The sequence below is a fragment of the Artemia franciscana genome, chromosome 14, assembly GCF_032884065.1.
Source record: "Artemia franciscana chromosome 14, ASM3288406v1, whole genome shotgun sequence".
In the NCBI taxonomy this organism is placed as follows: Eukaryota; Metazoa; Arthropoda; class Branchiopoda; order Anostraca; family Artemiidae; genus Artemia; species Artemia franciscana.
The window spans coordinates 5,476,193-5,502,104 of NC_088876.1; the positions used below are offsets into that span (position 1 = coordinate 5,476,193).

At 35.7% G+C, this 25,912-nt stretch overlaps 1 long non-coding RNA gene, 1 other non-coding gene and 1 pseudogene across 2 annotated transcripts in view; all 3 read left to right on the forward strand.

Annotated features, from left to right (window-relative positions):
- The window catches only part of LOC136035224 (uncharacterized), a 92,722-nt gene that overhangs the window by 65,766 nt on the left and 1,044 nt on the right, over positions 1 to 25,912 (forward strand). The window contains exon 4 of the long non-coding RNA XR_010619366.1: positions 13,683 to 13,789. This is a non-coding gene — a long non-coding RNA (uncharacterized LOC136035224). The remainder of the gene's footprint in view (positions 1 to 13,682; positions 13,790 to 25,912) is intronic.
- LOC136035925 (small nucleolar RNA U3) lies at positions 8,892 to 9,102 on the forward strand. The gene has a single exon (XR_010619570.1). It is a non-coding gene; the product is annotated as a small nucleolar RNA U3 (small nucleolar RNA).
- On the forward strand, positions 16,166 to 16,340 carry LOC136035927 (small nucleolar RNA U3; annotated as a pseudogene).

Consider the following 25,912-nt stretch of genomic DNA (forward strand, 5'->3'; position numbering starts at 1 on the left):
TTCTGCACTCCTAGTAGTGTCTGGTTTTTACTCACTGGGGCTTGGTGTTGCACCTACAAGGGAGATTCTTGGTCTTATCTATTTACCACATCCCGCTTACTTCTTACTAGAACCTGCCTCCCGAACAAGTTTTGGGGAGTCTACAATGATGAGGAAAAACTAGCCACTAATGAGCCCGAAAATGGGTTAAAGAAGTCACCAGCGAACAAAAAAAAAACATATGTAGGGAAAAAACAGCTTTTTTGTCTTACATACCAGCTGTATAATACCACCAATACAACTTGTATTGGCGGTAAAAATGTCAGTAATAGAGAGACAGAACAAAGTAGAATCTAAAATATGTTTTAGAGTCTTAAGTCCGGTCTTCACCTCCCGAAACTTCTGGAGTCTGGGCTTCCAGATTATTCTTTGACGTCTTCTTCCTGTCATCTGGAATATGAACCGGTCCGAAAGTATATCAAAATAATCCGGAAAAAGGGGGCTTTTGAATTTTCAGGTTTCTGGAATTTTGGGGAATTCTGGAAAAAGATGAGGGGGGTTGTACCCCCCGGTCACCCGTTCAAAACTTATGCATGCCTCAATATTCCGGATTCCCCCTTCCTCCACTCCCCCACGACTATCGGACCGAGCAAAATTTTATTTAAAAGTCAGTTTGATCGGGTTCTTGATGCACCGATCCCTCCATTCTATCCGTTTTTCTCGATTTCCGGTCTCACCAAAACAGAACAAAATAACACACTTAGAAAAGTAAAATAATACACTTTGAACACAGTGACATAAAATTTAAACACATCGGCACTTTAAAAACAGATTTGTCCCTTTGAAAACAGATTTGATTTTGCTAGCTCTGGCCCACATCTTAAAAGCCATCCTCCTATATTGTGAAGCCGATTTTACCAGCACTCGAAATCTTTATTTTGATATAGACTAGGCTATTAGTCTGGCAAATACCAAATGTCTATAAGATCCATGAGAATAGTGTATTCAAATTTGTACGATAGCATTCTTGAACTGGCAACAGGTTAAGAACTGTTTTCAAGTTAAAACATGTTATTTTGGTAAAGAAACAGATAATAGAAGTATAAAAGCCGCCTACCCCCTAGGAGAGGTCAATGGCCTACTTCTTGGGTTGGACACGTGCAGGGATGTTTAACTGTCCAGTTCCAGTAAACTTAGTACTTACCCTTAAAAAAATCCTTTCGCGTAAGGTAAAGAACGTCCTTATTGTACACAAATTATCCAGTGAACCTGAACTGGTCAGATCAGATGAAGTTATAAACTGAGAATCAAATCAACCCTTTTTTGAACACAACAATGGTGAGTCACGGGACAAACTGCCGACAAATTGATTAATTAAGGTTCGCGGAAATGAAATTCCCTACGGACAATGAAGATATATTTTGCAGTTTGCCCGAAAATTGCAAAAGATCATAAACGTCAAGTTGGACAGAGCTCAAATCAACAGAAGTCGGGAGATTATATCGAATGAAGGTAAATATGAGAAGAAAAACCTGAATATCTCTAAAAACATGAGAAAAACTTGAGAACATGAGACAAAATTATTTCGCATGAGAAATCTTCCGAAAACATGAGATCTCATGGAAAAACATGAGAAGTGGAAGCCCTGTTTCAAATTGACGCCTATTGTGTCAAAATGACACAATTTTATGTTGTGTGACGCAATGACACATACAGACGAAATGATGTCATAATCGACGAGTAAGACACATTTTCAATAAACTATGACACATTTTTTCATCCTAGTCTTGATTTTTAAATGGTAATAAAAGAAAAGTAAAATCCCAATTTTCTACCTCTAGAAATGCTACAAATTAATGAAAGGGAATAGCGCTGCCTAACGGTGGCAGTAGTACACAAACAGTGCAGAATATAGGACAGATGCCATCACCGTATTTAAAATTTAAACCACGCGAAGAAAACAGCCATAGGAGGAAATTTCAAATTAAAATGCGCGCTGAATATCTGAGCTTAATTGGCTTCTTGATTGAGTATTTGATGTAGCCAACTGGTTCGTACTTAATAATAAAAGTAAACAGCATGCAGTTTACCAAAGCTATATGCACTCCCATCTTTTGGAGTACAGGAGGGGTATCTAACCTTGGACAAGATTACAAATTTCCAGAGACGTCTTTCCTTCAGAATAATCCATCTGGCTTAAAAAGGCACCAACAAATATGACAAAAATACTAGTTTGAAGCTGGTTGAATGGCTTACATATTGAGTAATTAAAATGCTTAGCCAATAATTCCAATTACGTATAGAGCCGATTACGATTACAACCTCATACATCATACAAAAAGTATATTTTCAATTTACTGTCGGAATTGATTGTCCCTAAAACTTTTATAAATGTAAACTTGCCTTGTTGGCCGCCCAGACACAAATTCATAGTGTGTAACATTAATTTAATCAAATGTTTCTATTTCTATCATGACACCACAAAAAGGTCAAGATCCCAAGATAATAGGATAAGGTTAAGTTTACTCCTTTTTGAACTGATTTAGAAAAGATTATATATTCAAAACTCTAAATAAAGATTTGACAATTAAATATGATAGCACTTGTAGCAAAAAAAAATATGACACATTTTGTTGACTCACTATGAAATCTGAGATGACACAAAAAGCACATTTTCGGAAAAAATATGACATGCTCCTTAAAAAAAATTTGGCAGCCCTGAAAATATATTAGGTTGCTATTGTAACTAGTCAAAATTACACGTGATCAAGATCGATTCTAAAGCACAGTAAAATTCAAATTTGATGCTCTGATAAAATCAGATATAGATCTGATACTGTTGAAACGGATGAAAATCTTTAAGTATATAAATTTGTTCTCTTTTTGATTATAAATAAGGTAGATAAATTGCCACAAAAGAAATCTATCCCGAGCACCATTAGGGCCAAATTCTTTATATTACAGTAACCGACCTAATAAGTAATATAAATGAACTGAAGCGGAGAATGCGCATGTTGCGGTAAAAGTTTTTGTTTTTACTGTAAGTCCAAGATTCTTTGAAAAAACATATTTCAAAAATAATTCTTTGCCTGGATGTCGGGATTGATTAATAATAGATTTTAGTATGTATTTTGCTGTGGTGTTCTTGCGCTGGGGTGGCCTCCTCTATGATCTCCTACCTTGTATGTTTTTTTTTTCTCTCGTATGTTTTTTTTTTGTCTTAGTTGTTTCTCTCTCCTGTAAAAATTATTAGTATGACGAAACGTTGTGTGTTTTTTTTTATGCATTTGTGCTGCCCAAGCCTTACGAGCTCTGCTCCCTGTTGGGGCATAATATTGTTTCTGTATATTTTTAATTTGAATTAATAAATATTGATTGATTGAATAAAAAGATTTGCTGCGTAGTACGCATATTTTGGCAATTGAAGCATCCTCGTTGCCGGTTAATATTATTGTCGTCTGGGAAGATGTAGATGTAATCAGAGTAGTTGTGGTAGTGTTTTGAAACCTAAAGTATTTTTGGTTGTCTTTCTTGGCAGTAAAGGCTATAATTGTTCGTTATTGTATTTTAAAGTAGTGTGAAATCCTAACAAAAATTATACTGGCGAAGGGGATGAAAAGTTCAAAAGAATTTAAATATTTAGTTTTTTTCTGATTAAAAATTAGGTAGATAAAATTGTTTAGATAACTTTATCACAAAAGTAGTTTGTCCCGAGCACCATTAAGGCCAATTTCGTCTATATTAAAAAAAAATGACCTAAACAGTAATATAAATGAACTTAAACGGAGAATGCGCATTTTGCAGTAAAAGTTTTTTTTTACTATCAATCCAACATTTGCTGTGTACCAAGCAAATTTAGGCAACTGAAGCATTTTCGTTTCCGATTAATATTATTGTCAGCTGGGAAGAGGTAGATATAATCTGAGTGGCTGTGGTATTGTGTCGAAACCTGAAGTATTTTTGGTTGTCTTTGTTGCCAACAAAGGCTATGACTGATCGTTAATGTAATAAATAGTAGTGTGAAATTCTATAGAAAATTAGACTGGTGAGGGTGATGAAAAGCTCAATAGCATTTAAATTTGTGGCTACTTAGATTAAACATCAGACAGAAACAATTGTATAGAGAAATTTATAACAAAAGAAGGTAGTCCTGAGCACCATCAGGACCAAATCCTGAGTATATAAAACGTGTGGAATGCGTTTAAACGTACATTTTCCCATCCAGTGGAAAATATAATTTTATCCCTTTACATTGAAAGAATTGACCTGAAAATTAATATAAATGAACTTAAACGGAGAATGCGCATGTTGTGGTAAAAGTTTTTCTTTATTTTTTTTACTGTAGTTTGGGTTATTGAAGCACTTAGTCCCATTTCATCTCTTGTGCATAGGTTTGTGATGGATGTATCGCAATATATTCCTAATGCACTTAACCAATAGTTTACATAATAAAATGTAGTTCTTAGTTTTTTTTTTATCAGTTCAAACATCTAGTTTCCCTTTTTTCCTTTGAACTCGAGAATTGGTTGAAAATTCAAGTTTTACTCTTAAATTTTCAAGAAGTACGACAGGTATAGACATAAGCAAGGTTATATTTTACACCATTTTGTTAGTCAGATATTCCTCTACTTTTCAGCTGAGTCAGATTTTTTGGGCCAAAAAGAAATTGTAGAATGTCGGAATGGTACCTTTCAGTTTTCAAATGAATCATTACCAAAATGTACTTATTTTTGATCTTTTTCCAGCTTATTTGTCTGCCGTAAAACAGCTAATGGATAATTACTGGTAAAAATAAACTTCTTTTTTCTGTTTTTTAGAGGCACGGCTAGTAAAGAGCTAAACGCCTTCAATGTTTTATTTTTGTCGCTTAGGAACCTCGTACGGAAGGCATGGTCGTATAAATTTCCGAGGGGGATCATTCAATTAGAAATCGGAAGTTCTAGTGCCTTTGTTAACAATCAAAAGTGATCGAAGGGAACCACCACCCCCTCTTCCACGCCTATTTTTCCCAAATGCACTAGATCACAATTTTGAGATATCTATACTTCCAGGGATGCCATGCCCCCCTAGCCTTGGGCCAAGGATTGTAATTTATACAATTTGTCCATTGTTTATATGAAGGATTTATCATTAGGAAAAGGGGAAATGTTGGATTCATGGTGTATCCGAAAAGGCCTTAAGGATAAACTTTTGAGAATGTTGAGGGATATGCTATGCTAAATCAAAATGCAGTACGTGCATCCAGTTTATCAAAAAAGAGGATCTGCAATATTTTAAAAACGGCGGTAGGCGTTGATTTGAAACTTTCATGACATGTTGAGGGGATGTTGAAAAGTGGTCAGAAAACAGCCAGCCCCTTCCCATGCCCATTTTAGCTCCCCTTCCTCCAAAATAAGTGATCTAAATTGTGAAATCGACAAAACTTCTAGTAGCTATAACTATGTAGATGACATTACCCATCACAGCTAGGAAGGGGGATGCGGAACAAAAAGTAACACACTGTTTGTGCTGGTTATCAAAACTCCATATAACCAATATCTAAGGAATAGCTGAGGGTATTAAGTTAAAATTTTAGGGGATGTTGGCAACTCCAATAGTTTGTTGTTACTGCTACTGCTGCTGCTATTTTGGCTGCAAATAAGACTTTTTGTGACTGTAACTGACTACTGACAACTTGCAGCCGCGACCTTTTGCAACTGCTACTACATCTTTTTGTGACTACTTTTACGGAATATTGAGGGGGACGTTGAACTTGGAAAATTTAATTTAAAAAATATCACTTTCCTAAAACATCACCCTTCGGAAAGTACCTCCCTCACCCACTGAAAATATTCCCCATCCTGCGGAAAATACATCCTGTAGAATACCCCCGCGGAAAATACCCCTCGCGGAAAAACTCCCAGGAAAATCCTTTGCGGAAAATAGGGTTTACCAAATTTCAGAATTTTAAATTTGAGTTGTTTTTTTTTTTAGTTTCGTTGGGAAATGCTAAGGGGAAAAAAGTGGAATTTTCACACCATAAGTATCTTAAACACTTCAAAAAAAACCTGCAAATTCATTTTCGTTGAAAAATTTTTCGTATGAACTTCTGCAATTTTTGACAATAGTGGGCGCCAAATTAAAAAAAAGGAGACAAAAATGTAGGCAAAAATCTTAAAATTAAGCTAAAAAATGGGTCGATACGATTACCCCTGGAAAAAAACAAAAAAAAACAACAAACAAACAAATAAATAAACACGCATCCGTGATCTGCCTTCTGGCAAAAAATACAAAGTTCCACATTTTTGTAGATATGAGCTTGAAACTTCTACCACAGGGTTCTCTGATACGCTGAATCTGATGGTGTGATTTTCGTTAAGATTCTATGACTTTTAGGGGGTGTTCCCCCTATTTTCTAAAATAAGGCAAATTTTCTCAGGCTCCTAACTTTTGATGGGTAAAACTAAACTTGATGAAACTTATATATTTAAAATCAGCATTAAAATTCAATTCTTTTGATGTAGCTATTGGTATCAAAATTCCATTTTTTAGAGTTTTGGTTACTATTGAGCCGGGTCGCTCCTTACTACAGTTCGTTACCGCGAACTGTTTGATAGGAATCGGACAAAAATTAGTGATAAGGAAAGAGTTAAAGAGAGATGGGTGGAAAATTTTGAGAATCAGCGAAACCGAGATACAGTTGCAGGAAAAGATATAAATGAAAATGGAACAGTTTGTGATACCATGGATGTGAAGGAAGATTTGTTTTGTGAGGAAGAATTAGCGACAGTACTAAAAGGATTAAAAAATAATAAGGCTCCAGGTGCTGATAGTGTGATAAATGAGTTTCTTAAATATGAGTTTAGAAATAAACTACTGAAGATTATGAATATGATTTTTGAAAAGGGGAAGTACCTAATGATTTTAAGAAAACCTTAATTAAACCATTGTATAAGAAAGGTAACAATAGTGAATGTAGTAATTATCGAGGCATTGGTGTGGTCTCTGTAGGTAGCAAATTATTCAGTAATATGATACTTTTTAGACTAAGAGATGCTGTAGAGGTAGGTAGGTAAAAGATAGAGGATGTGTCGATTGTGTCGATTGTGCCATTGTATAAGAAAGGTAACAAGAGTGAATGTAGTAATTATCGAAGCATTGGTGTGGTCTCTGTAGGTAGCAAATTATTTAGTAATATGATACTTTTTAGACTGAGAGATGCTGTAGAGGTAGGTAGGTAAAAGGTAGAGAATGTGTCGACCAAATCTTCAGTCTTGGGTTAATAATTTGAGAAGTGCCTTCGTTGTCAAACACCTTTGGTCCTCAGTTTTATAGTGTGATAAATGAGTTTCTTAAATATGAGTTTAGAAATAAACTACTGAAGATTATGAATATGATTTTTGAAAAGGGGAAGTCCCTAATGATTTTAAGAAAACCTTAACTAAACCATTGTATACGAAAGGTAACAAGAGTGAATGTAGTAATTATCGAGATATTGGTGTGATCTCTGTAGGTAGCAAATTATTTAGTAATATGATACATTTTAGACTGATATATGCTCTAAAGTTAGGTAGGTAAAAGGTAGAGGATGTGTCGACCAAATCTTCAGTCTTGGGTTAATAATTTGAGAAGTGCCTTCGTTGTCAAACACCTTTGGTCCTCAGTTTTATAGACTATGAGCGACCGTTCGATTCTGTTGATAGAAGAGCTTTAGCAAAGGTCTTATCCTTATAGGGTATACCAGACAAATACATTAAAGTGATTTTTGCTATGTACGATAGCAATACTGCTGCGGCTAAGATAGGAAATGAGGTTAGCAGCTGGTTTGTCTAAAGGAGCACAGGAAAGGCAATTGAAGACTACGGAATCAAACGGGGAGGAAAAACTCTTCCGGGCTTAGATTATGCCTATGATTTAAGCTTATTACATGAAAGTGTAAGCAAAATGAATGAGTTTTTATAGGTTTTGCGAGTTCAAGTTGCTAGAATAGGTTTGAAAAAAATTAGTCTTAAGAAGACAAAGTCACTAAGGCTAGGAATAAGAATAACATTTAAAATGTATTTTGCTCTCGGCAAAGTGCAAATTATGTTCTTATCTTGAGAAGGCGTGAGGCTTGTCACCCCTAGTCAAGGTAATTTTCGCTCGTTTTAAATTTGACTCGAAAAAGAAAAAAAAATACACACGCATCCTTGATCTTTCTTCTGGCAAAAAATACAAAATTCCATATTTTTTGCAGATGGGAGCTTGAAACTTGTATATGATAACTCTGGTAAACGCTGAATTTGATGGTGTGATTTTCATTAAGATTCCTGGACTTTTAAGGGGTGTTTTCTCCCTTTTTGGAAAATCAGGCAAATTTTCTCAGCTTCGTTGCTTTTGATGGGTAACAATAAAGTTAATGAATTTTATATATTTAGAATCAGCATAATAAGCCAAATCTTTTAGTATATCTATTAATATCAATTAATATAAAAATTTCAGAAGCTCATTCGGAAGTCTTTTCGACAAAAATGGATTTTCGGTTTTTTTTTATACGTTTTTAAGATATTTATGGTGTGCAAATTCCTCTTTTTCCCTTTCCTTAGTACTTCTCAACGAATCCACGGTTATCGTTGACAATCCGTGGTTATTTGTTTTTTTTAATAAAGTGCAATGTTTCTTCTTGTCTTTTTCCGATTCTATTCTGTTGAGTCTCTAGTCCCTCGCAAAGGAATCAATTTTTGGAACAAAAATCATATTTAGCACTATTTTCATTAAATTTTAGTAGAAAACCTATTTTTAGCTTAGAATTAATATTTTGGAACAATGGAGAAATATTGTTTAGACTTTTATGCTCTCGTTTTGTTTACAGAATTCTTACAGTATATCAATAAAAGAGGAACAATCGTTTTAGTCATTTTTGTATAAGTATAACGTAGGAACCGATAACTATTAAGATCATACTTCACAGGATCATTTCTGTAGTATGATTGCTTAGGTTTCGCTGGGAAACCGACGCTTCCACAAACCACGATGATGAGTGGAAACGTCTACCTCTGAGCATGAAAAGGATCGGTTTTGGCTAATGTCGAAGCCTGGTCATTGAGGAATGTTCCTGGCTGATAATATTGTCAGCTGGGATGAGGTAGATGTAGTCCGAGTGGTTGTGGAACTCTTTTCAAGCCTGAAATTTATTAGGGTGCTGATGAATCAATATAATTACACTTGATCGATTCTACAGCACTTTAAAATTGTTTCAAATCTAATTCTATTGAAGCGGACGAAGATGTTTAAGTACAAAAATGGATAATAAACAAACCATGATGGCAAGCGTTAATGTCTACCACTGAGCATGAAAAGGACAGGCTTTGGCTTATTTTGATAACAGGTCACGGAGGAATGTTCCCGGATGTTGTTATTGTCAGTGGTTGTGGAATTGTATTTAAACCTAAAATTATGCTTTTGTTACAAATATTAATTTTTTTTGAGTATTTCTGAATAATACACGATTACCAAAAAATTGCTCAAACAGTGATATAAATGAAACTAAGCGGAGAATGCGTATTTTGCGGTAAATGATTTTATTTTAATATTTAAATCCTGAGCACCATCAGGGCTAAAATCTGAATATATTAAACATGAGGAATGTGTTTAAGCGTTTATTTTCCCATTCCACGAAAATACAATTTTATCCCTTTATATAACAAGAATTGACCTAAAAAGTAATATAAATGAACTTAAACGGAGAATGCGCATGTGTTGATAATTGTTTTTTTTTTTTACTTTTAACTCCAAAAATTCCTGTTTAGCGCACAAATATAGGCAATTGAAGCATTTTAGGAACTGATCGGGGTGGCAACCTTCAGCCCCATTTTTTCTCTTGTGCATAGGTCTGTAATGGATGTACCGTGAAATATTCCTAATGCACTTAACCAATTGTTGGTGATTCCTCTTTTCATTATAATAAAATGTAATTCTTAGTTCGTTTTTTTGTCAGTTCAAACATCATAGTTTCCCTTTTTTCCTTTGAATTCGTGAAGAGGTTGAAAATCCAAATTTGGGGGTGGTCGTATAGATTTCCGAGGGAGATGATCCAATTGGAAATCGGAAGTTCTAGTTCCCTTGTTAACAGTCAAAATTGATCGAAGGGTAACCAGCAGGGCTGCCAAATTTTTTTTTTTAAGGAGTGTTTCATATTTTTTTCGAAAATGTGCTTTTTGTATCATCTCAGATTCCATAATGTGTCACAAAATGTGTCATATTTTTTTTGCAACAAATGGTATCATTTTTAATTGTCAAATTTTTATTTAAAGTTTGAAGATATAATCTTTTCCAAATCAGCTCAAAACGAGTAAACTCAGCCTTATCCTATTATCTTGGGATCATGACCCTTTTTATGATGTCATGAAAGAAATAGAAACATTCGATTAAATTAATGTTACACACTATGAATTTGTGTCTGGGCGGCCAACGAGGCAAGTTTACATTTATAAAAGTTTTAGGGACAATCCGACAGTAAATTGAAATTAGACTTTTCGTACGACGTAATCGTAATCGGCTGTATACGTAGTCGGCTTTATTGGCTAAGCTTTTTATTTACTCAATATGTAAGCCATTCAAATAGCTTCAGTCTAGTATTTTGTCATATTTGTTGGTGCCTTTTCAAGCCAGATCGATTATTCTGAAGGAAAGATATCTCTGAAAATTTGTAATCTTGTTCGAGGTGGGATACCCCTCCTGTACTCCTAAAAATGTGAGTTGGTGCTTATGCATACAGCTTTGGTAAACTGCATGCTGTTTCCTTTTTACTATTAAGTACGTACCAGTTGGCTACATCAAATACTCAATCAAGAAGTCAATAAAGTTCAGATATTCGGCGGGCATTTTGATTTGAAATTTCCGCCTATGACTGTTTCCTTCAAGTGGGTTAGATTTTAAATATGGTGATGGCATCTGTCCTGTATTCCGCACTGATGTGTACTACTACCACCGTTAGGCAGCGCTATTCCCTTCCATTAAAATGTAGCTTTTCTGGAGGTAAAAAATTGAAATTTTACTTTTCTTTTATTACCATTTAAAAAACAAGACTTGGATGAAAAAAATGTGTCATTTTGTTTTGAAAAATGTGTTATTTTTGTCGATTGTGTCATTTTTTATCGAAAAATGTGTCATTTTCGTCGATTGTGTCATCATTTCAACTGAATGTGTCATTGTATCACGCAATATCAAACTGTGTCATTTTGACACAATATGTGTCAATTTGGCAGCCCAGGTAACCAGCCCCCCTTCCACGTCCATTTTTACCCAAATGCACTAGACCAAAATTTTGAGATAGCTATACTTCAAGGGATGCACTGTCACCTAGCCTTGGGCCAAGGATTGTAATTTATACAATTTGCCCATTGTTTATATGAAGGATTTATCATTAGGAAAAGGGGAAATGTTTGATTCAGGGTGTATCCGAAAATGCATTAAGTAGAAACTTTGGAGAATGTTGAGGGATATGCTATACTAAATCAAAGTTTAGTTCCTTGCATCCAGGTTATCAAAAAAGAGGATCTGCAATATTTTAAAAACGGCGGTAGGCGTTGATTTGAAACTTTCATTACATGTTGAGGGGATGTTGAAAAGTGGTCGGAAAACAGCCAGTCCCTTCCCATGCCCTTTTTAGCTCCTCTTCCTCCAAATAAGTGATCTAAATTGTGAAATAGACAAAACCTCTAATAGCTATAACTATGGAGATGACATCACCCATCACAGCTAGGAAGGGGGATGCGGAACAAAAAGTAACACACTGTTTGTGCTGATTATCAATACTCCATATAATCAATATCTAAGGAATAGCTAAGAGTATTAAGTTAAAATTTTAGGAGATCTTGGCAACTCCAATAGTTTGTTATTACTGCTACTGCTGCTGCTATTTGGGCTGCAAATAAGACTTTTTGTGAATGTAACTGACTACTGACAACTTGTAGCCGCGACCTCTTGCAACTGCTACTACATCTTTTTGTGACTACTTTTATGGAATATTGAGGGGGACGTTGAACTTGGAAAATTTAATTTAAAAAACATCACTTTCCTAAAACATCACCCTTCGGAAAGTACCTCCCTCAACCACTGAAAATATTCCCCATCTTGCGGAAAATACATCCTTTAGAATACCCCCGCGGAAAATACCCCTCGCGGAAATACCCCCAGCAAAATCCTTCGCGGAAAATAGGGTTTACCAAATTTCAGAATTTTATTTGAGTTGTTTTGTTTTTTGTTTTTTTTTTAGTTTCGTTGAGAAATGCTATGGGAGAAAAAAGTGGAACTTGCACACCCTAAGTACCTTAAACACTTAAAAAAAAACCAGCAAATTCATTTTCGTTGAAAAAATTTTCGTATGAACTTCTGCAATTTTTGACAGTAGTGGGAACCAAATTAAAAAAAAAGAGACAAAAATGTAGGCGAAAATCTTAAAATTAAGCAAAAAAAAAAAATGCGACACCGAAAAGTTGAAGAAGGTTTAGCTTACGTTTGAAAGTATACTTGGCTTTGGGAACCAATAAAGTTTTATTGTTTAAGTTTTTACGGACGAAAGCGTTATCAAACCGGACTAGTCCCAGTTAAAGATTAAATAAAATTAATCAAAATAAAAGTTAGTTCAGTTTTGAGTACTGAACTAACTCCTGTCGAGGCAAGACATCTCTGTTACTTCGTGATATTTCTCTTAACTGTGGCCTGTTTTACATCAATTACTGCATTGTTAATTCCGAGGCCCTTCATATTTGGATTTTATGAAGAAAGGGGCCCATGCCTGTAAATTTCTTTGATATATCAGTTTGATGAATTGAGGCTAGAAGCGAGCGTACTGTATACTTAGCAATATATTAATTACCGATATAATATAATTATCGATGTCTGTCTCGAAAAAGTATTTCGATTAGCGTAATGACGACTTGAAGCAATTGATTCAAATTATTCGTAGGGAAAATGCAGCGTTAAAAAAAGAAAACACTGACTTGAAATCTGGACTTGTTGCAGTTAAAGACCAGTGTTTAAGAACCGAATTGTACGCTAAGCGCAAGAATCTTCTTATCCATGGGATACCCAACAAGGAAAATGACAACATTGAAGAAACTGTTAATGATTTTTTATCAGAAATGTCGATACGGAACTACAGGGACATTAAGTTTACGGCCATCTATACACTTAGAAGTAAGGCTAAACGTCCCATCAGACAAAACTCGCGCCCGGCATCGGACCCTATTCTTGTATTTGTTTTAAATCTTCGACATAAGGATAATATTATGGCTAGTGTTGGTAATCTAAGAAATACGGTGAAAAGCGTCAGTATTGACCTTCCATTCGAATTGGCTAAACGTCGGAAAGAGCTTCTGAGTACGGCTTATAATTTAAGAAATTGTAAAGTTCCCTCCGATAAAGTGTTTCACTCCAAGGTGGTTCAAAAAGGGACTAGATTATGGCTAGAATCCAAAAAGACTCCTAGTTCCAACTGGATCAAGGTTGATGACGTATGCTACGACCCGTTTACCCTAGTTTTCCCCTCGGCCAATACTGATTTTGATTCTGACGCATGATCATTAGCGAGTGCTCGCTTCCACTCTATATATTATCAAAAAAATGTGCTGTTCTTTATTGTTGTCTGTCTTATTGCATTTTTCCCTTTTATTTTTCATTCTTTTCCCTCAGTGTTTACACCTTCCTGTGCTATTTTACTTGTCATTTTTTTTTTGTTTCAGATCAAAATAATCAAGTTCGTGTCTTAGCCTTTTAACTTGGGAATGTTAAGCAGTTGACGTCACTGGTGTTCACGCGACTACAGCATGACTCTCGATCACCTGTATCGGTAAGTAATTATGGTTAATTTTGATTCTCCGTTGGGGATTAACGCCAATATAACATTTGGGAGATTAAATGATAAAGAAATTAAGAGAGTTAATTTTAATGAAATAATAAATAATCCGGTTGGTAAAGCCCCCAATACGAGTTTTGATGAAAATTTTGAGAATATTATTGATAGCGTGTTTGTGGAGGAGCTGAGATTTTCGGGCTCCGGAGCTCGGTGGGGCGATGTTTTTCCGTTTGTGTATCTTATCGTTCAGGGCCTAAATTCTTCATTCGACGATATTCAATTATTATGTAGGGATTCGTGCCCAGCAATTATTGGTCTCTGTGAAACATTTTTGAATGAGAACAATCAGGTACTTTTGGATATCCCCGGTTATGTGTCGATTTTTCTTAACCGTAAGATGGGCAAAAAAGGTGGACTCGGATTTTACATCCAAAATAATTTTCAGGCTGTAAAAGACATGATTTATGCATAAATAATGAAACAATATTTGAGTCATTTTTTATTGAAATCCCAATTAACGCTAAGGAAAGGGTAATAATTGGCGAAGTATATCGTTCTCCAAGCGGATCTGTGACTGAATTTCTTGAAACATTAGATGACGTTCTTAGGAAAGTTCTTGCTGAAAAATATGAAGTTATATTGATGGGTGACTTTAACCTTGATCTTACGAAATCGTCATCTAGGCAGGCTTCTAATCTCTTGTCTTTACTAATTTCGTACGGATTGGCTCCTTGTATAAACATACCGACAAGGATTTCAAACCAGTCAGCAACATTAATTGACAATATTTTTTCATCGCTACACTCCATTAGGAATGAAGTACTGCTTTCTGACATTTCCGACCATTTGCCAGTTTCAGCCCTGTTTCAAGTCCTCCAAAATCCACAAAGATTAGTCCCCCAGGATAAACCGAGATTTTGCTGCTCACCAGTGGAGCTGGATAGATTGAAATAAGATCTTGGTATATACAAATGGGACTTTTCTCTACCAGAAAATATTAGTTTAGGCAATTATAATGACATATTTGGCCGGTTTTATGACACTGTTAAGGAAAAATTCCCGTCTTATTGTCTAAAAGCTCCTTTAAAAAATCCTCGATCAAAAAGATCAACACCTGTAGCTCCCTGGTTAACATCTGGAGTCCTAAAATCAATAAAAAGGAAGCAGAACCTTTGGAAGGAGTACAAAAAAAGACCAAATAAGGCCAAGTTAGAAGCATTTAAGTTGTACCGTAATTTTCTGAAATCAATTATTCGCAGAGCTAAAACAGTATATTTTACAAAAAGATTTGCGAAAAAACAACCATAGGCGGAAATTTCAAATCAAAATGCTCGCTGAATACTTCTTGATTGAGTATTTGATGTAGCCAACTGGTACGTACTTAATAGTAAAAATTAAACAGCATGCAGTTTACCAGAGCTGTGTGCATAAGCAGCAACTCCCATGTTTAGGAGTACAGGAGGGGTATCCAACCTCGGACAAGATTACAAATTTCCAGAGATGTCTTTCCTTCAGAATAATCCTTCTGGCCTAAAAAGGCACCAAAAAATATGACAAAAATACTAGGTTGAATGGCTTACATATTGAGTTAATAAAAAGCTTAGCCAATAAAGCCGATAACGTATAGAGCCGATTACGATTACGACGTCATACGAAAAGTCTATTTTCAATTTGCTGTCGGAATTGATTGTCCCTAAAACTTTTATAAATGTAAACTTGCCTCGTTGGCCGCCCAGACACAAATTCATAGTGCGTAACATTAATTTAATCGAATTTTTCTATTTCTTTCATGACGTCACAAAAAGGTCATGATCCCAAGATAATAGGATAAGGTTAAGTTTATTCCTTTTTGAACTGATTTGGAAAAGATTACATATTCAAAACTCTAAATAAAGATTTGACAATTAAATATGATACCACTTGTAGCCAAAAAATGTGACACATTTTGTGACACATTATGGAATCTGAGATGACACAAAAAGCACATTTTCGGAAAAAATATGACACACTCCTTAAAAAAAAATTTGGCACCCTTGGTTGCTTTTATAACTAAAAAATTGCATGTGATCAAGATCAATGGTTAAAGCACCGTGAAATTGTTTCAGATCTGATTCTGTTGAAAGGGATGAAAATCTTTAAGTATATAAAAGGATCGGCTTTGGCTAATGTCGAAGTCTGGTCATTGAGGAACGATCCTGGCTGATAATATTGTCATCTGGGATGATGTAGATGTGGTCCGAGTGGTTGTGGAATTTTATTCAAACCTGAAATATATTAGGGTGCTCTTGTAACTAATAAAATTACACGTGATCAAGATCGATTCTAAAGCACTGTAAAATTATTTCAGATCTGATGCTATTGAAACGGACGAAGATCTTTAATTAAAAAAATGTATAAAAAAAAACAAACCACGATGACGAGTGGGAATGTGTACCTCTGAGCATGAAAAGGATCGGCTTTGGCTTATGTTGAAGCCTGGTCACAGAGGAATGTTCCCGGCTGCTGTTATTGTCAGCTGAGAAGAGGTAGATGTAATCCGAGTGGTTGTGGAATTGTATTTAAACCTAAAATATATTTGGTTGCTTTTGTTACAAATATTAAGTTTTCTTGAGTATGTCTGAATAATACACAATTACCAAAAAATTGCTCAAACAGTAATATAAATGAAACTAAACGGAGAATGCGTATTTTGCGGTAAAAGTTTTTTTTAATATTTAAGTCCTGAGCACCATCAGGGCCAAAACCCGAATATATTAAACATGAGGAATGCATTTGAGCGTTTATTTTCCCATTCAGCGAAAATACAATTATATCACTTTATATAAAAAGATTTGACCTAAAAAGTAATATAAATGAACTTAAACGGAGAATGCACATGTGTTGATAATTTTTTTTTTACTTTAACTCCAAAAATTCCTGTTTAGCGCACAAATATAGGCAATTGAAGCATTTTAGGAACTGATCGGGGTGGCAACCTTCAGCCCCATTTTTTCTCTTGTGCATAGATTTGTGCATTGTTTACAAAATAAAATGTAATTCTTAGTCCGTTTTTTTTTGTCAGTTCAAACATCATAGTTTCCCTTTTTTCCTTTGAATTCGAGAAGAGGTTGAAAATTCAAATTTTGGGGTGGTCGTATAGATTTCCGAGGGAGATCATCCAATTGGAAATCGGAAGTTCTAGTTCCCTCGTTAACAGCCAAAAGTGATCAAAGGGTAACCAGCCCCCCTTCCACGTCCATTTTTACCCAAATGCACTAGACTATGTAAAATTACATTTTTTTTTATTGGACCTTTAAATTTTGCTTCGGCTTGTCTTTTGCCATTATCAAAGACATATCGCCGAACCTTTGTTTCTTTTAATTGTTCAGGTGGTTTTAATTTCCATATATATTTCTAAAATTTCTATGAATATCTACTCGTGACTTATGGAGCAGTAAGGACTGTATTCACTAGGTAATTCTAAGTTAGTTAACTGATATTCCTTTCATTTTGCTAGCTTTCATGTAATTCTTATTTCCTTTTTTTGCTGCCAATTTATCTCTATTTTGTCTCTGCATTCTTTTTTTCTTTTCTTTTTCTTTTTTTTTTGCATGGAATAGGTGGTTGATTTAGGGGCCAGAGGATAGGAGGTAATTCCAACTAGCGGGTAATTCCCAACCATTTAATTAATTTAATGATTAGTTAGCAAATTTAAAAAAGAGAACCCTAACCCTAAATAGCATCACCTCAATGCAACAGAAAGAAAACTGTTGGACAAACATATTGTTTAAAAATTATTTTAAAAAAGGATAAAATGGAAGCAAACTTGAAAAGTAAAATGGAAGGGGATAAAATGGAAGCAAACTTGAAAATCTGATTTACTGACAATTTCTGCATATGTTAAAATGAGAATGTTATTAAATTGTTCCTTTTTATATTTTTGTATACATCCTGGATAAAAATGTTTCTTATTCATTTGTAACTTGTTTAAGGGGGAAAATTTCCGAAATTTCTTATTCTAGTTTAACGCCCCCTTCTGTTTCAAAATTTGTTCTAAGATAATCTTCAGATAAATACGGAATTAGCTCTAAGGGAGTTTCGATGGAAGGGTAGAGGTAGAAATTGACATATAATCCTCAAAACCGTATCCAGGGCTTTCGTTTAGGGGGAGGGGGGCTTCGGAACAGGCACGGTCACTTGAATCAGAATCTAAGTCTGAAGGATAGGAGCTAGATTTGCAAGCAAATTCTGTCGAAGACAGTCTTAATGACTGAAAGCGATTGAATGTTCTGCTCTTATGACCTAGTGTTTAGTTAATCTAAGTTATCAAAGTGTTACAAACCTCTTTTTTAATTGTATTTGGTAATTTTATAAATAAATGAAAAATAACATGTACATGACATGAGGAAAGTTTGTAACTTCAAAAATGTAAAATCAAAGTTACTTTTCTACCAAAACAATCTCTGCTGGAGCAAATAAGTGGGTTTGCAGTAACCATTTTCCAAACCTGGAATGCACCGAAAGACTCAAAACGGATTCTCAGTGGGGACAACTACGTAAATTTTGTCCAATGGATACTGGATCCCCAGAACACTGTATGGTCACATCTGTAGACAAAAAAAATCTAGTTGAAAAAACCATATGTTAAATTGAGAATGTTATTAAATTGTTTTTTCTGTAGTTTTGTATACATCCTAGAGATAAATATTTCCTAGCCATTTGCAACGTTACATTGCAGCCAATGTAATTTAAATTGCTAAATAGTGTATCTTTAGGCATTGTAAGTACTTTTTAAAGATGGGAATTTTTGTGTGGAAATTCTAATGTTTCTGCTTCAGATAAAAATACATTTTAATGGATGTATTCTATGGTATGGATTTTAAGGCTAATGCTAAACCCCGAAACCAATTTTGTTAGAATGTTCTAATAATGTTTTTTTTTAACGAGTCAGCAGTATTGCTAGCTCAATTATGCTATCGACCCTGCGGAATAATTCCCACCACATTTTATTTCACATTTTTGTTCTATTCTCAGTTGGGTAAGCATTCGCCATGTAATGACATAACAATACTTTTGGTTATGCCAATGGACTATCAAACCGGGTGATGCAATACAAACACGCTGGAATTAATTCTGCTAGCTTTTGCAAGCCTTCACGTAATTCTTATTCATTTTTTGCTGCTACCGAGAAAACGTTCTAGCGTTGCCTGTAACCTTCACGACAGCCTTTACGCTTTATAAGAGCCCAATTATGTAAACATCTTTCTTTTATTAAGACATTAAAAGGTAAAAAAAATTGTGAAATAAAGTTTTGAATTGTTGATATTTTGAGGAATTAATATAATTATATTGTAAACATTCAACTTATTTTCATTAGTCATATGCAGTCACCTTAATAATTTTGATTTCGTCTTTTACTTTTTATAAAAATTACAACGCACTGCTCAAAATACGTACAGTATTTGATCAAATGCCGCTTTAAACTTTAGAAGTTATACGGTAGTGGGGGGGGGGGTTTAGCAAAAATCCGATTGGTAGCAATGTATGTTGTTAGATTTATTTATTCACCTATAGTAGTATTATGCAACCAAATTAATAATGCAACCTCACATTACGTTTTCCTCGAGTTATCTGTGAAAGCTCAGTTGGATATTGGTAAATGGGATCTGATTCAGATCGCAGAATGATGTGAACTATAAAACAACACGTTATGATTTGACATCACAACGTTTATCTATCTTTGATACGTGGATTGTTCCCAAAAAAGTGTCCTATACAGGAGGCTGCAATATATACTTAATCTTTGATATGTACATTGCTGTAGATTGGATCCTATACATTAGGTTCCAATGTGTACTTAATCCTTGCTATTTGGTAGTTTTTTCTGTAAACACTGGGCAGTGCCTTGGTACTTGGTATGGCACTTGCTATTATGTTAATAAAGCTTTATACATCTCTAAAGTAAGTGAGTAAGTATGACGGCACTAGACCGTCAAAATCAAACTGGCGGTGCTGATCTCTGTTTTGTGGCCCTTCAGCCAGGAAGTGTAATGAGGGATTGGGGGCAAGCCAACTTGTGCTCTAACACACCTTTTCTTCTTATCTTCCCCAGATTTCTCCAGGGCTGAGCTTAGACAGTCACGCCACTGACCCCGTCCCAAACCAAACAATCGGCCTGACCAGGAATCGAACCCTTACCTCTCAGACAAAGGATTCCCAAACCCAGCGCACTAACCATCTCTAAACAGCTAACCATCACTTTTACACCTCTAGGTGAGCGTGTCGCACTTTTTAGCTGTAAAAACCTCAATAGTCGCCAATCCTTGAGGAGTTTTAGACTATAACTGTATATAATCATCATTTTGCTTTCTATGATACTTAAGCCCTTCAAGCCTTTATCCGGAGGAGGGAGGCGCTCCATGGTTTTCACCCCCCTCCTCTAAAAATTTGTTTCTGAGATTGCACATGGACAAAATTTGATACGTTTTGAAGACATGTATTGCAGCTTCCCCCAACCCCCCCCCCCCATCCCAAACAAAAATTACTGATAGGCCTTCATATATACAAAAGATTAATTGAAATGTGGCGCGTTTTTTTCTTTTTGATTTTTATAATCTAGTTTCATTATTAGCCCACAATTTAACCAACTTTGCGTTCGTAATTAACAGAAACACATCCATCAATCAATACTGTTTTTACTTAGCTATCCTGCTACTAGCGCTAGTCAAATTGCATTCATTAGCAATGTTTACGTGTCAGCAAGTAGAATAACTGATCGTCTATTCTCCAATTCTATTCTGGTGAGTCTCTAGTCCCTCGCGGAGGAATCAATTTGAAAATAAAAATCATATTTAGCTTAATTTCCATTAAACTACGATGTAAGACCAATTTTAAGCTTATAATTAATATTTCATTATAAATAAATAATAATAATAATTATTTTTCCGACTCGCATTACCTACAAAACACCTACTGTATGCTGATAGATAAATAGCAATTAGTTTGGATGGTCTCGTATAAAGTAATGGCAGAATTTCCACAGAGTTAAATCTTATATAAGACTAATGAAATTATAATTTTTGAAAAGCTTGCAGTGAAGAGAGGTGGATATCTCCCATCGCTCTATGCGAAGCTTGATTTATCGTAAATGAAAGCTGTTAAGGCTACATTTATGTTCCATCAGGATTAATTAGTTCAGATACTGTAGTTCGATCTAGAAGGCGCCAAGTTCAAAATTCTACACCAAAGTCTTCCCATGGGCCAGATAAAAGTTTTCAGAAATCTACTCTATATATCTAAGATATGACTTAGGCAAATAAATGACATTGAAATTGGTGGACACGATTATGAAGATATTGATTGTTGTTGTTGTTTAATTGACGTATGAGCGAATGAACCGCTCATATGATCCTCTTTTAAAACTTGGGCTCATGAAGCCGCGTCAATTTGAGAATCACACAAATAAAAACACCCTATAAAAAAGGTCATTTAATTAGAATAAATAGCACTTTTAAAATTAATAAAAAACTTTAGCGCAAAGAGAGAGGTATGGAGGAGGGGATGAACCCCCTCATATACGTAATAATTTTTGTTTGTTTTTAAGTTTGAATGTTGCTCCTTATATTCAGTTGAAAAAGCTTTTTTTATTTAATTTCTCATTGTTTTTTATAAATAATGATGGAAATCCAGCGCCCCCTTCCTGGAAATTCTCTTCCACCATGATAAATTCCTCCATGGAAAGATCCTCTCACGAAACCCCCTCCTCCCGAGTCTATCAAGGCCATCTTTGCGGACTCCTTTCAAAATACAAAAAAGGGAAGGCCCCCCCTTTAACTTCGCTTAAGGTGATGGTACATACACAGAAGGCATTTTACCCTCTTTTATATGCTTCAAGTAAAACTTGGGAAAAAATGCAAGAGTCGAAAGCTCGAGCAACGTTTAAAGCACAAAGGATAATATAGGATCTACTTCTTTCTGCATCATCAAGAACATTCATTAAAGAAAAAAGGGCATGCTCCCGGCTAATACCTTTTTGGTACCCAAACTGGTGGGATGGGACATTACATTTGGAAACAATTTCATCCAAAATAACTGACTCAAATAATTTAAAAGTAGTACAAGAAACTGTTATTAGTCGGAACAAATTACACACTGTGAAATCCTTTTTGCCTTTTTTCGGGATAGGGGTTGTTTGACCAACTATAAATTGATAAGAAACAACTCCGTTTTCAATAGACATTTGAAAAAGTATAGACAAATGATTAAAAAGAAACGCACTTGCATCATCAAAACGTCAGACAGTAATTCCATCAAATCCCGCGGAGTTTCTTTTCTTTAGTTTTTTTTTTTTTTTTTTTTTTTTTTTTTTTTTTTTTTACAATAAAACGACACATCACTTGGCTTGATTGTAAATGTCGAAGCTTCTTTTTTTTCAGACAAGCACTTAATTCTTTTTCAAATTTTGATTCAAGAGCAGGATTGGGAGAAGAAAACTCAAGCTTATAATAGTTTATTCACTCAGGCTCAGGAATATTATTTGCACAAATGTATTCACAAGGGTGTTCAAATTTTTTCCAGAGCTTAGAAGAGTTCTCTGCATTTTTATGAGTGTTTTTCTCATTAAGATCAGTCTTATGTTTTCTTAAAATTTTAGCAAAAAAAAAAAAAGTTTAGAACGTAGCCACAAACCATTAACAGTCCCAGACTTCGGCCTGTCGCAATTCCTCCAAATTTTAGAAGACTCGCACGCGGACATCAGGGAAGGGTGTTTTGACCAACCCTGAACTTGAGAGCCTTTCCTAACACACTTGCAAGGGACAGCTGAAGCTTCAGCACACTTTAATGTATGGTTAATTTCTGCGAGATAGGTGGTAAGTCCAATGGCTATTTCTTTTTTGCTAAGGCCCGAGTGTGTGCACAACAAATGAAAAGGCACCTTTATTTATTTAATATTCTGTCGCATTCACGCTTAACCTTTTCCAGTCTTTTATATAAAACCAATTTTTATCTGGCTGTTTAGAGGCATTAAAAGAAACATTTATTTTCAACTTAATTAGAAGGTGATCCGAATAAAAGTCATCACTAATTACCTCGACAGTCTCACAGCGGAAAGATGTAATAAAAAGATCAAGGTTAGAAGTCACTGACAGGACACCTATAAACGTGAAAGTTTCTGTTTTGGCAGCAACTGAGTAGGAAGGGGTGAGGGAATTCAGAAGAAGTTGGGTTCTTGGCGATGAACTATCTTTTAAGTCACAATTAAAGTCTCCTGCGATTAAAACTCGAGCATTTAGGCGCTTTGAAACTCTCTTGATAAAACTCGCTAGCCTTTACCAAGCATTTATGAACTTATTCTCTGATTGCGAAGAGCGGTAATTAGTTGGCAGGTAAACATTTATACAGATTAGGTCCGACAAATCAGCAGCAATGAAATGGTTATTCGACTCAAGGGGATTGAGGGGAAATTGTGAAATGATAGCTAATCCGCCTGAAGGTCGGCCACGGCTCTTTTTCATTTTAGCTGGGTGAAATATGAGATAAGAATTTTGTGAAATGCAGAGTAGATTTTTCCTTTCATCAGGTAAAAATGTTCTTGAAGAAAAATTATTTTATTTGTACTTAAAAGTTCAGAGAGGACTAGGCCTTTGTCAACCACTTTACCATTGATATTCCATGATAAGAGACTTAAGGCTCGAGCCATTATGCTGACATAACTTTACTTAAAAGTCCTTGGGCGACTGGACATTTGAAGGTGTAACATGGATGATCCTGTGATTTGCACAATGCACATTTCTTAGGCCTTTGACAAGGAGATGTTTTGGAGCCCGAATGACCATGGTGACTGCAGACTGCGCAAATAGCTTCATTTTTGCAGCTGCTGGATATATGCCAGTAAGCTTGACACTTGACAAATCTCACCGGGAGGGTGAGATACTCAGCTAATTTGATCCTCTCATAGTCTATGACTGGGGGGATTTTTTTTTTTATGGCATTCATAAGGTCAACTTTGGTTTCAAATTTATATCGAAATGAGCGGGCATTGCCAATCAGTTTTGAACTGATACATTTTGGAATCAGTGCGCAAAGTTCATCGTCATTTATATTGCTGGGGACAAATCGAGCAATACCAAGGTGCGAGGGGCTCCTGATTGTTACAGAAAGAGATTTATCGCCGTTCTGAAAGACCCCGACAAGAGTTTCTGTATCGGCCTTGCTATGTAACGACTCGCCAATTATCTTTTCTGGGCTGAACTTCGACAATTTTAGAGCACTCTCTGCCGCAAACTTTTTGCAAAAAGTTTTTCATCACATCTGACTTTGTGAGGTCAAAGGGCAAATTCTTGAGTACCACTGCATATAAGGGCTTTGTTTCAGTAACTGTAGAAACAATCGAAGGGGCGGGAGGGTCCTTATTCATGAAATCGTAAAGCTTATTACAAACTTCTGCATTTTTCTAGTGATTACCACTGCTATCTCACCAGGATATATAGGGACTTTGTCAGGTTCAACTATCACAAAGACTGGCAGCCTAATGTAACGTTGCTCACAAAGTTCAAGTATCTTTAACATTTCGTTAAAATTGTCTTTGGCAGTTTCTTTTAATGGTCACTCTATTGGTGTATTGAGCCGTTTTCTCCTTGCTTGGCCTTATTTCTCCTTGGCCTTAATTATATCGTCCTTCATAAAAAAAAAACTCGCGAGCTTTACGACTTATCTCATCACTTATTTCCAGCTTTTTTGCATTCCGAACTAATTTTTCCGGCATAGCTTACTCAGATAATATCTCACCAATTTCCAATTTACAATTTCCAGCAAGTTTGAATTAATAATGTCCAAGCAGTATCCGATTTAGATGTTGACACTTTGAACTAAACAACATTGATCAAGAAACACTAAATTAATCAACTTTGTTACGTTTCATTTTGTTACGTTTTTTATGATTCGGGAAAACTTTTTTTGCGGGGGGGGGGGGGGGGTTCAAACCCCCCTCACTGGATACGGCCTTGCCTGTACTATCATACACTTTATCGTTCTGAAAACAGGAGACCTAAATCAGACAACCAGCCTTTTAAACCGGGGAACACAGCTATAAACGAAACAAAATCATATTCAATCCTTTTTCTGCCAGCCTCTTCGCGCTTTTGGGCTCTGGAAATATCAAGGCGTCGTAAAATATGTAAGATACCTGTAAAATACGTAAAATATCGGTCAAATACGTAAAATAGGTAAAATATTGATTTTATAGGGGTCCGTAAAATTACTAGAAAATACATAAAATACCCAACTTTACCGTGACCAATTTTACCAGTTATAACACTAGTTCATGGTTATAAACATACTTCTGGGTGAAGCTGCATGGACTATTCATAACACGAAAAAGATGAAATTCATGATAATGCAGCCAAAGTCAGACACCAACAATTCTAATTACTTGGTCGCTAGAAACCAAATCAAAGTGGTTGACAACTTCGAAGTGGTTGGTTCTACCTTGGTTCTGAGGCCAAGGCCTCTGCAGTCTTCGTTAGACTGAGCCGTGTTTGGAAGAGCCCAATGATCAAACGAGCCACAAAAATGAAGATCCTTGGAGGGTCGGTCTATTCAATCCAGCTATACGGACCTAAAACCTGCCCTACAACTGCAGCTTTCCAACGGCGTCTCAATACTCTTCAATCTAAGTGGTTTCGGACAATCAAGAAAATCTGATGGACAGACTTTGTCAGCAACGACCGCCTACGTAGTACGACATCCCAGTCGCCTCTGTTACACTTGTTTGCCGAACGGACACTTCGTTGGTTTGGACATTTTTTTTTGATTGCCTACTGACATTCCGGCTCGGATTCTTTACGACTCTGAACCAACCAGTAGTGGCTGGAAGGGTCCGAGAGGATCACCCATGTTCCGGTAAAGCGATAGTCTTGGGATATCCTGGACCAAGCTGGAATTTTACTGTTTGATGCAGAGGCCTTTGCTGCAGACCGCTCCACATGGAGAAGGCTGACGACGCTCTCGACACTACTCCAGCATTAGGATTAAGTAAGTAAGGAGAGGGGCAGATGACTTCCGATAGCTTTTGACGAATCTTAAAAATATAACTAGAACTCACAATCTCAAATCAAATGAGCCGCCTCTGAAGCTTAT